Consider the following 11,576-nt stretch of genomic DNA (forward strand, 5'->3'; position numbering starts at 1 on the left):
TACCTCATGAAGTGGCAAGGGCTCTGACTGTGCCTCTTCTCTGCTGTCCACCCTCCAACCCCTTTCAGTTTACCAACTTTCATTTGGTTAAAAAATGTGGCCTTCCATATCCCACATCTCAAAAGTCTTTTCCTCAGAAAAGTCCTCCCCAGTCCCTACTTAACCAGTTAAGACTGGGTCATGAAACTCACTTTATACATTTGCTTCACCTATACATCTCCAAAGAGCCCTGTAGAGCAGTGTGGTTAAGTTCTAGGCTGCTAACTGAAAGGTTGGCAGTTCAAACCCATCAGTGGCTCCTTGGAAGAAAGCTGTGACAGTCTGCTTCCACAAAGATTTACAGCCTTGGAAACCCTATGGGGCAGTTCTACTCTGTCCTACGGGGTTGCTATGAGTTGAAATCACATTGGAGGCAATGGGCTTTTTTTTGGTCATACTCCACCTTAGTCTTCATTTGATCGCTATTAAAGTTATTTTAAATTTCACATTTATTGAGCATTTACTAATTGCCAAATACTATGCAAACCTCTTTTTGTGGGTTTTCTCATTTAATCTTCACAATAAGCCTATGAGGTAGACACTGTTATTATTCCCACTTTTTGAATTAAAAAGCTCAGAATCATCCAGCTAGTAAGTGGCAGAGCCAGGATTTGAAGCCAGGCCATCTGACACAAGAGTTGGTACCCTTGACCACAACACTAATGCCCGTCTCCCCTTGTGAGGAATATAAGTTCTAAGACCTACTGTATTTACTAATGCTAACCTTGTTTTTTAACCTTGTGTATATAACTAAGCCCAGGGCAACTTAATGCACAATTGCTTAATTAAATGAACAGAACAATGATGGGTTTCTCCCTTACTATTCTAAAATGAGAAAAAAGACTTCAAATTGTCACTATTTGTCAACATATTTCCTCTGGTGCTCTAGAATTCAGGCACAATGAACATTCTAAAACAGAGAGAAAAACAATTCTTACCAGTAAGCTTGTTTCTTCAAATCTATGTTACCCTGGAATCCAGCACCACAGCGCATCTAAGAGTTTTAAAAGCTCTTGGCTTCAGAATTCTTCCATGGGACACGAGGATAAGTATCTCTGTTTTACAGAGTGACCATAAAACACCTGTGGACCAAATATCCAGCTCTCAATCCTCCTGAGGGACAAGATGAAGAAGAAGCCACGTAAAGAAAGTGTTTAAGAGTGGTTTAAAAATAGAAACAAGTGACCCACACCCTGTTGGAGGCTATCTCAGACCTTGGGAATGGGCCCAGAGAAGGTATTTCCAGTGAAAAAATGTGATCCACCATCCACAGAGGCCCCAAAATGCCTTTCGTAGAAATTTTCACTGACTTGGCAGAGGGCTTCAAACTGTTACCAAACCCGGGAAGGTGGGTCCTTGTGCTCAGACTTGCCAATTATCTGACTCCCTAAACTATGTCGAAGCAGGGCTCATACGTGATTTGGGCAGCCAAGATGGTGGCCGCGCAGACGTAGAAGGCGGCCAGGAGACAGGAGGTGACGTGGTTCTTGTCAGACCTCTCGTTTCGGAATAGGGTCCAAGTGATGATTTTTCTTCTGACTCGTTCCACCTGTTGCTACATTCTCTACTGAGGTCAGTTAGCAGTCACAGCTCGCCCTTCTGTGCACGCAGAGTGGGCCAGCTCTGGCGTGGGCTAGTTTAAGGACTAATGGAAATTTACTGGTATTCATAGGGTCAGGTTACAAAAGTTCTTGAGCTCCTTGAGAAATAACAGCTATATCCTCTCCTACAGGTAAGATAAGAAGAGAAAGAAAAAGTATAATCTTAGCCATCAGGCAAAGCCTACTTTAGGAATATTGAACTTTTTAGATGAGTATTTCCAAGTCTTTTAAAGTCAGATTAATTCACATTAAAAAAAAAAAAAAAAGACATTCAAACCATTTCTGAAATATTGCCAAAAATGGTGAATCTAAGCCTAATTAAGCCTTTAGATCAACCTTCAAATTTACAGGAACTATAGGACACAGAGGAGCAAGTTAAACCACGCTGCACAAAAAGCAACCAAACAAATTAGAGGCAGCTGACCAAGTCACATCGATAAAATCATTGCCATAAAAGAAAGCGATGTCCCTCAGAGAAACCGAACCCACCAGCGGATTTTAAAACAAAACATAAACGTGAAAATAAAATTTTATTGGGACACAGCCACGTTCGTTCATTCACCTATCATCTATGGCTACTTTGCACAACAACAGAAGAGTTGTGTAGCTGCTTCACAGACCACACGGCCTACAAAGCCTGATACATTTACTATCAGGCCCTTTACAGAAAAAGTTTTCTAAACTCTTGATCTCAGTTAAAAACAGACATGCCACAAAACACCATGTGTGGGCCTTGTCTGGATTCTGATGCACACAAACAGCAAAAGTAAGCACATTTTTGAGGCAATCCAGGAAATATGATTGCCTCAAAAATATTAACTGGGTTTCAGAAAACATTAAGGAATTATTGTCAATTTCATTAGGTGTGCCAATGATATTAGTTATATAAGAAAATGTCTTTTTGGAAGGTACCTACTGAACTCTTCAGGAATGAAATGTCATGTTGTCTGGAATTTACTGTAAACTACTTCAGGAAAAAAAATTAAAAAATGAGAAGCAGATATGGCCAAACAAGCATTGCTCTATTTACTTGATGGGTATATGAAAGTTCATTATCTAGTCCCTCTACTTTTGTTTGAAGTTCCTTGTATGTTCACTTTTATGCTTGCTTAAACGGTTTCATAATAAAAACAAACCTGAACCTTGATCAAGCATTAAAGTTCATCACCAGAGTGTCCAGTCTTAGCATACCAGTTTCAAGGGATTCTCTGAACACAGTTGCATTTTAAGCCTCCTATCTTGGCTCATGGTGTTCTGCTGGAGCTCAGCTGCTAACCAAAAGGTCAGCAGTTGGAACCTACCAGCTGCCGCTCCTTGGAAACCCCATGGGGCGGTTCTACTCTGTCCTACAGGGTCCCTATGAGTCAGAATCGACTCGACAGCAACGGATGTGATTTGTTTGTTTGGCTTTTTTTGGTCTCCTTCTTATAAAATTTTCACTCCTCTGCCTATTAAAATTCTACTCCCCACTCAAGGTTCAGCCTAAAGGCAACCTCCCCGAAGTCCTCCAGGGAGAATTCATCTCTTGTGCGTCACCAGCACAATGCCCATCTGGCATCAACTCTTCCCTTCTTCATGTTAGCTGTTTACTACGTCGTTACCTCCCAATGCCACAGCCACCTGAGACTTCTAATGACCGAGTCTTTTCTGTAAATCTAGTAGAGGAGTATAACACCACCTTACACAGAGTAAGCTCTGCCTATACAGATCTGAGACCAGGGGCAGCTCCTTCCATTTTAAAACCAGGCTTTATTGCCCTGAGCAGTTTAGCTGACAACAGACTTTCAGTTAAAGAATGTATCCCTTAAGATGCTGGATGGTCTTGTTTAACAGAAGCTATGGTTCTCTTAATAAACCTCTAATGAGCAAGGTTTAATCCTGGATGGAGAATGTTCTACAGAAGGCTGCTGAATAAGGTCACTTGATTTTGCCCCCTTACTTTCCCCCTTCTTTGGGACCTCTCCGTCTTCACACACTGCTGCTCTATACCACCAAGCCAGCCTGCAGGGGTGCCCTAACTGCTCTTCAATGCTCAGGTGAAATGTGGGCACAGAACCTTCCAGTGATGCCACTTCAGACAGCTGATACAGGTGGGAACTTTCCAGAGATCTTACTAGGTAAAATAAAGAGAAAAACGAACAAATAATTTAAAACACTTAAATATTGTGGCTTAAACAGAATAGGACACTGTCCCTGTTCTATTTTATTTACGGCTACCCACTACCCTCCATGCCACGGGGGCCTGTGCAGCTTTGCCTGAGGGCCCTCACAGGATGCTGTCCTTGTAGGAGTGTGCCATCCCAACACCACATTGAAGAACTCCCTCTTCATCTAGACCCCACTCTGATCTACATACGACTCTGCCTCCCTCTAGGACTGACTCTCCCTTGGTTTGGGTTTCTAGGGTATCTTTTCCTCAACTGACACTGCTGAGTAATTCTGCTCTATTCATTCAGAGAACTGCCTTGTCCCCAGCAGAGAGCCAACTGTTTACCAGGGTGAGGAACTTCACTTCTATTCCTAGGTTCCTGAGAGGTTTTTTTCAGTCATGAATGGGTGCTGAGTTTTGTCAGATGCTTTTTCTGCATCTATTGATCTAATCATATGAATTTTCCTCTTTAGCTTGTTGATGTGACTACATCGATTGATTTGTGAATGCTGAACCAGCCTTGCATATTTGGGAGAAAATGTACTTCGTCATACTGTATAATTTTTTACACTTTGCTGTATTTGATTTGTTGAGGATTTTTGCATCCATGTTCATATATTAAAAAAAAAAAAACCTTTGCCATCGGGTCGATTCCAACTCATAGCGACCCTATAGAACAGGGTAGAACTGCCCCATAGAGTTTCCAAGAAGCGCCTGGTGGATTTGAACTGCCGACTTTTGGTTAGCAGCCATAGCACTTAACCACTACGTCACCAGGGTTTCCTCATGAGAGATACTGGTCTGTAATTTTCCTTCCTAGTAATGTCTTTCTCTGCTTTTGCTATTGGGGTAAAGCTGGCCTCATAGAATGAGTTAGGAAGTGTTCCCTCTTCTTCTATTTTTTGGAAGAGTTTAAAAAGGATTTGTGTTCATTCTTCTTTCAATGTTTGTTGAATTCACCAGGGAAACCATCTAAGCCTGTTGCTTTCTGTTTGGGAAGGTTATTAACTGTTGATTCAATTTATTTAATAGATATAACCTATCTTAGTTTACTGGAGCCCTGGTGGCACAGTGCTTAAGAGCTCGGCTGCTAACCAAAAGGTGGGTGGTTTGAATCCACCAGCCACTCCTTGGAAGCCCTATGGGGCAGCTCTACTCTGTCCCATAGGGTCACTAGGAGTCAGACTCGACACAATGGCAATGGTTTTTTTGGTTATCTTAATTTGTTAGTGTTGCTGTAACAGAAGTATCACAAGTGAGTGGCTTGAATGAACAGAAATTGATTTTCTCACAATTCTGGAGGCTCAAAGTCTAAATCAGGTTCTTAAGCACACTGATTCTTCTATGGGTCTCCCTCCTAGGTTCTGGTGACTGCCAGCAATCTCTGGCAATCCTTTGCTTGTAGATGATCCTCACATGGCATCTGCCTTCCGTCTGCGTGTGTCTCTGTGTCTATTCTGCTCTAATACTAGTAATTTATCTTCCCTTTCTCTCTCGTTAGCCTAGCTAGAGGTTTATCAATTTTAACGATCTTTTCAAAGAACCAGCTTTTAGTTTTGCTGATTTTCTCTAATCTTCTTTTCAATTCCATTGATTTCTGCTCTATTTTTTTCTTTCTTCTGCTTACCAGTTGTCTACCATTTGCTGTCAACTCAGTGCTGACTCACGGCGACCCCATGTGCGTCAGAACAGATTTGTCCTCCACAGGGTTTCCGTGGCTGATTTTTTTGGAAGTACACGACCAGGCCTTTCTTCCCAGGCACGTCTGAGTGAACTCAAACCACCAACCTGTTGGCCATTTGCATCACCCAAACTCCTCCTTCTCTTCACTTTGGATTTAATTTGCTCTTCTACCTCTAGGTGGAGCCCTGGTGGTGCAGTGGGCAAGAGCTACTGCTGCTAACCAAAAAAAAAAAACCAAAAAGGTCGGGTCAAATCCACCAGCCACTCCCTGGAAACCCTATGTGGCAGTTTTACTCCATCCTTTAGGGTCACTATGAGTTGGAATCCAATCGACAGCAATGATTTTTTTTTTTTTTTATCTGCAGTTGCCTAAAGTGGATCTTAGGTTATTGATTTTAGATGTTTCTTCTTCTTTATATATGTGTTTGAGGCTATATATTTCTCTCTAAGCACTGCTTTGCTTTTGCTGCACCTCATATTGATAAGTTGTATTTTCATTTTAATTTAGTCCAAAATATTTCAAATATTTCTCTTGATGCTTCTTTGACTCATGTTGTTTAATCTCCTAGGATTTTAGAATTTTCTAGCTATCTTTATTTTTAGTTTAATTCTTTGTGTTATGAGATACTTAGTATGATTTCTATTCTTTTAAATGTGTTAAGGTGTGTTTTATAGACCAGGATGTGCTCTATCTTGGTGAATGTTCCATGTAAGATTAATGAATTAATATCTACTATATTTATGTTTTCTATTTATTGCCCTTGCTCTTTTTTTGTCTTCCACTTTTTTTTACTTCTCTGATTTTAATTAGACATCTTGTATGATTCCATTTTCTTCCCTCTCAGTATATCACTTATACTTCTTAAATATATATATAATTTTCCCCCCTGTGGCTGCCCTAGAGTTTGCCCTAGAGTTTACAACTAACCTAGGTATTCCCAACTCCTCACTTCAGTCCATTATAACACTGCTGTCATACATTTCACTTATCCATAAGGTATAATCATCCAACATATTATTGTTATTTTAAACAAACTGTTATCTGTTAGATCAGTTAAGAATAAGGAAAATAAAGTATTTTATTTTAACTTCATTTATTTCTTTTCAAATGCTCCTTTCCTCATGTAGATCCGAGTTTCTGACCTATTATCATTCTCCTTCTCTCTGAAAAACTTACATTAACATTTCTTGCAAAGCAGGTCTAGTGGTGACAAATTCCCTCAGTTTTTGTTTTTCTGAGAAAGTCTGTATTTCTCTCTCAGGTTTGAAGGATAACTTCATTTGGTACAGAATTCTAGTTGGTCTTTTTTTGTTTTGGTTTCACTTTAAATATTTCATTCCACTCTCTTCTTGCTTGCATGGTGTCTAAAGAAAGGCCAATGTAATTCTAATCCTTATTCCTTTACAGGAGTTTTTTCCACTGGCTTCTTTCAAGGTTTTCTCTTTGATTTTCTGCATTGTGAATATGACATGCCTAGGTGTAGATTTTTTTGGTATTTATACTGCTTGTCTTCTGAGATTCTGTGGTTTGATGTCTGTCAACCAGTTCAGAAAATTCTCAGCCAGTATTACTTCAAATATTTCTTGCATTCCTTTCTCTATTTCTTAGCCTTCTGGTATTCTCATTACACGTATGTTACACCTTTTGTTATTGTCCCACAGTTCTTGGATATTCTGTTCTCTTTTTTCTCTTTGCTTTTCAGTTTGGGACATTTCTATTGACTTATCTTCATTTCTTTTAATTCTCTCCTAGGCCATGTCCAGTCTACTGGTAAGCCCATCAAAGAAATTCTTCATTTCTGTTAAAGTGCTTTTGATTTCTACCATTTCATTTGATACTTTCTTAGAGTTTTCCTTTCTTTGCTCATAATCCATTTATCCTTGCATGTTGTCCTTTTTATCCATTAGAGCCCTTAGCAATATAAATCATAGATATTTTAAATTCCTGGTTTGATAGTTCTAAAGTCTCTGCCATTATTCAAGTTTGGTTCTGATGTTTGCTTGCCCTGTCTTTTCAGGCAGTTTTATTTTGCCTTTTAGCATGCCTTGTCAGAGCCTGGTTGGCGCAGTGGTTAAAAGCTATGGCTGCTAACTAAAATGTCGCAGTTCGAATCTACCAGTCGCTCCTTGGAAATCCAATGCGGCAGTTCTACTGTGTCCTATAGGGTCACTATGAGTCGGAATCGATTCGACAGCAATGGGTTTAATGGATGAAAGCCTTGATGGTGTAATGATTAAGCACTTGGCTGCTGCCTGAAAGGTTGGTGGCTTTAACCCACCAGTCGCTCCATAGGAGAAAGATGTGGCAGTCTGCATCCATGAAGATTACAGCCTTGGAAACCCTATGAGGCAGCTGTACTCTGTCCTATAAGGCTGCTACGAGTGGAAATTGATTCAACAGCAATGGGTTTTAGGTTTTAGCACATCTAGTAATTTTTTGTTGAAAGCTGGACATTATGCATCAGGTAAAAGGAACTGAGTTTTTTTTTTTTTTTTCTGTTGTAATCCCCTGTAAAGCCCTGTTGATGTTGAGGTGGTGGTAACAGATAGAGGAAGGAGAAAGTCTATAATCCTTTGATTAGGTCTCAATCTTTTAATGAGCCAGAGCCCCTGTGTTGTGCTGTGTTGTGACTTTACAAGTGCTTCTCATCCTTTTTTTTAACCCCTTGGGTGAAATAAGAAGGCTAGAGAGGACCAGAGTTGGATGTTTCCTGGTCTCCACATGCAAGGTTAGAAGGGGATGTAATTGGGCAATTCTCTCCCAACTTCAAAAGCTAGAAGGGCTGGAGTACGGTATTTCCCTTCTTCCATGTTGATCAGGTTCTGGTAAAATAGTTTCCCTTGAAGCAGGCTGTCCTTAAGAATAAACAGCACTATTTCCAAAATGAATACTTGTCCCCCCGTCCCAGCCCTGCTGGAAGCACAAGCGGATTTTTCTTCACAACACAGTAAGAACTGGTGGGGTTTCTGGAGATAAAACTCATGAAAATGTGAGGACCCCCTAAGGCTGGGCCTCCAGGAGTTTTTCATCTCTCAAGTCAGTCCATCTCCATGCCCAGTCTCCAGCAATTAGTCAATTACCCTTTCAGTATTCCTACCCTCTAGAGATGGAGGTTTCTGCTCCCAGTAAGAGGTGAATCTTCATATCTGCCTGTCTCTCCAGTTTGGGGCCAGCAGTTTGCTTTGTGACCCCAATTCTCTGATGGACCTAAGAAAAGTTGTTGGTTTTCATTTTTCAGCTTTTTTATCTTGTTGTGAGGATGGGAGTGATGACTTCCAAGCTCTTTATAAGCTTGACTAGAAACTGTAAGTCTTTCAGACAGCAATTCTTCAACAGTAGTTTCCATATAATGCTCATGAATGGGGGTTCATGCAATAATAGAAGAAGGGGTCATTGCATCACAAGGAATTAAAAACCTTTCAGATCCACTTGTCTTTTGTGGTAAAGGAAAATAATAATAAAGTAATAAGATGATGTGGTTGCTAACAGAGTGTTTACTAATGTACCAAATGTATGCATTTAATTCTCAAAACAAACCTATGAGGTAAATATTAAAAAAAAACCTGTTGCCTCAAGTCGATTCCGACTCATAGTGACACTATAGGACAGGGTAGAACGGATCCATAAGGCTTCCAAGGAGCGTCTGGGGGATTCGAACCGCTGACTTTTTGGTTAGCAGCCATGGCATTTAACCGCTGTGCCACGAGGGTTTCCAAATACTCCATATGCCCTATTATACTGATGACAAAATTGAAGATAATAGAAGGTAAGTAACGTGCCGTCACTAAATGCAGTCAACCAGGAGTGTCAGCCTCCATGGCAACCACTAATAACCACCTTCTTCAGGACTAGTATTAATAGTTAAGGCCCTGGGTAGAGAGGTCAACTACTTAAAAAATATTTCTGTACAAAAATCCACCAATCAGAAATTAATTGAACTTTGCAAGTCAGCTTTTAAAATACAAATGCTCTTTACCAGGGCAAACATTCTGCTTATTCAGGAACTTCTGGCTTCTCTTGGGAACAGTTTCAGAGAAAACAAGGCATTTTTTCAAAAGAGGGCAAACTGCAGAAGCTCTCCATATTAGCATTTCAGTAAATTCAATGGCACAACGGAAAACAGTCTTCCATTATAGGATAATGTATATGAAGACGCGTGTGTGCACGTGCGTGTATGTCTTTAAAACCTACACTTTATACATATCGATCCAACTGATTTAGGTATATTCTTTAGTTTTTAATTCATGATTTCTCTCTAGGACATTTAACAAAATGAAAAATCTGCTATTAAAAAAATTGCTACAAGTCTAGTACATATTCTTAGCATTTCAATATTAATAATTACCAAGCTTGGAGTCAAGAATCTCTGTTCGGCAAATTGCATACTTGTTTTGTGTTTAGAGTGAGACTATGGTGTTACCTTTGCTAAGGGTGAAATAGCAGTAAGTATATTTAGTCATCAATATTACTAAAATTGGAAAATATCTCAAAAAATTCAGATGCTTCACTAATAGCTCCAAAGAAACCTAAGACCACAAACTCACAAAACATAGGTTTCTTTTGATCTCAAAAACAGGAAACCTCTAAAATTAAAAACAGAAACTTCTAAAAAATGCTAGTCTCACTCAATTTAGAGATCCTTTTAAACTACCCTTGCAACAATTAAGTTTTCTTTATTAAGAGCAAGACGCTTCTCTACGTGAAGCCCGTTTCTAACGTTTTCTGCCAATCGCCCACGTTGGCAACTGCACCCGCTGCACCGTGCGCTGGCGAGCTGTGCGCAAGTGTTCACCGTTCCAACGTCCCCTTCCTTCCGGCGGGATCGGCAGGCCGTCGGCTTCCCTACTTGGCAACCAGGCTCCGCCCCAGGCCTGCCTCTCCTCCCTCGCCCGGCTCCGGGCCACCCGCGTCCTGCGGGTTCCGCTGCTCCAGGACGTGAGGCCAGGACGGGACGCGCCGTGCAGGGAGCGATGCCCCGCATCCCGGGGGTCCCCAGGAGACCCCCGGAGAGGGAGGTGCCTGCGGGCGGCTCCCGCGTCCTCCCCGCCCATCGGTTCACCCCGCGCCCAGCGCCTCACCTGGGGCCTCCCGACGCTCCGCCCTCCGCTCTGCGCGCTGGGCCGGTCGCAGAGCGCGCGGAGCCGTCACCGCGTAGGACCGGGACAGAGGAACGGAAATCGCCGGGCAGGGGCCGGCACCCCTGCGCGGGGCACCGCCACAGGCCAGGCCGGGCGGCGCCACCTGGAGGCGGGACGCGGCGCCGCCAGCCGCTCGCACTTGGCCACGCCCCTCGCCCGGCACCGCGCGCTTGCAGACGTGCACACCTGGGCACACGCCGGGACCGACGTGTGGCAGACACACGCCGGGACCGACGTGTGGCAGACACACGCCGACGCCGCACGCCTGAGGATTCAAGCCCAGTCTGACTTGTCGTTGGATGCTGTACATCCGGGGACGCACCACAGCAAACACAAACACAACCACCTCCACACATCTGGATACCCCCCACACCCGCTATGGACACGTACACTCTAACGTAGCACCCGCAGACACCCATGCACAGTGTTGACCTCATGTTGGACACAGACACACACATACACACGCCTACTCTTAGAAATTAGGCCCCACTCACACATACCTGCGAATGCATCTCATAGGGCAGACACATCACCAAGGTGTCACATCTGAGCATACACACTCAGAGCTGATACAATACCGTACTGCAGGCAGGTAACTATTCTGCAAATTGAACTCCTTACCTTCATTTTACAAAGCTGGCTGTAAAAATCTGCTGTAGCAGGATCTCTCCCCACCCCCACTTTTTTTTTTTTTAAATCTTGTCAGGTTATTTTACTTGGAACAACAGGTTTTACTGCTAAACAATTTCCATGGCAAAGAAATTAACAAGTGGAGTAAACCAACTGATGAAGCTAAGTTTAAAAAAATTACTACCATTAAATTCAAACCTGAATTAAGTGACCAGATCTTGCTATGCATAGACTAACTTTTTAAAGGAAATAATGCTAACCTGATGCCTTGAAATATAGATATTACAAAATTAAATATAGTTTGAGTATGTTGAGCCATAGATGTAGGAAATAAA

The 11,576-nt window shown here is 42.0% G+C and overlaps 1 protein-coding gene across 5 annotated transcripts in view; it reads right to left on the reverse strand.

The window, feature by feature from the left end:
* Positions 1 to 10,732, reverse strand: part of GGACT (gamma-glutamylamine cyclotransferase) — a 65,368-nt gene extending 54,636 nt beyond the window's left edge. For 2 of the 5 annotated variants that reach the window (XM_049867236.1, XM_049867238.1), the window contains exons 1-3: positions 10,552 to 10,732; positions 1,254 to 1,765; positions 978 to 1,152 (exon numbers count right to left, since the gene is read on the reverse strand). The gene's annotated coding sequence lies outside the window, so the exon portion shown is untranslated. The remainder of the gene's footprint in view (positions 1 to 977; positions 1,153 to 1,253; positions 1,766 to 10,551) is intronic. The other 3 variants (XM_049867239.1, XM_049867237.1, XM_049867241.1) reach the window with 3 other exon arrangements.
* Between the last annotated feature and the right edge of the window lie 844 nt (positions 10,733 to 11,576).

Source organism: Elephas maximus, chromosome 23 (genome assembly GCF_024166365.1).
Source record: "Elephas maximus indicus isolate mEleMax1 chromosome 23, mEleMax1 primary haplotype, whole genome shotgun sequence".
Classification (NCBI taxonomy): domain Eukaryota; kingdom Metazoa; phylum Chordata; class Mammalia; order Proboscidea; family Elephantidae; genus Elephas; species Elephas maximus.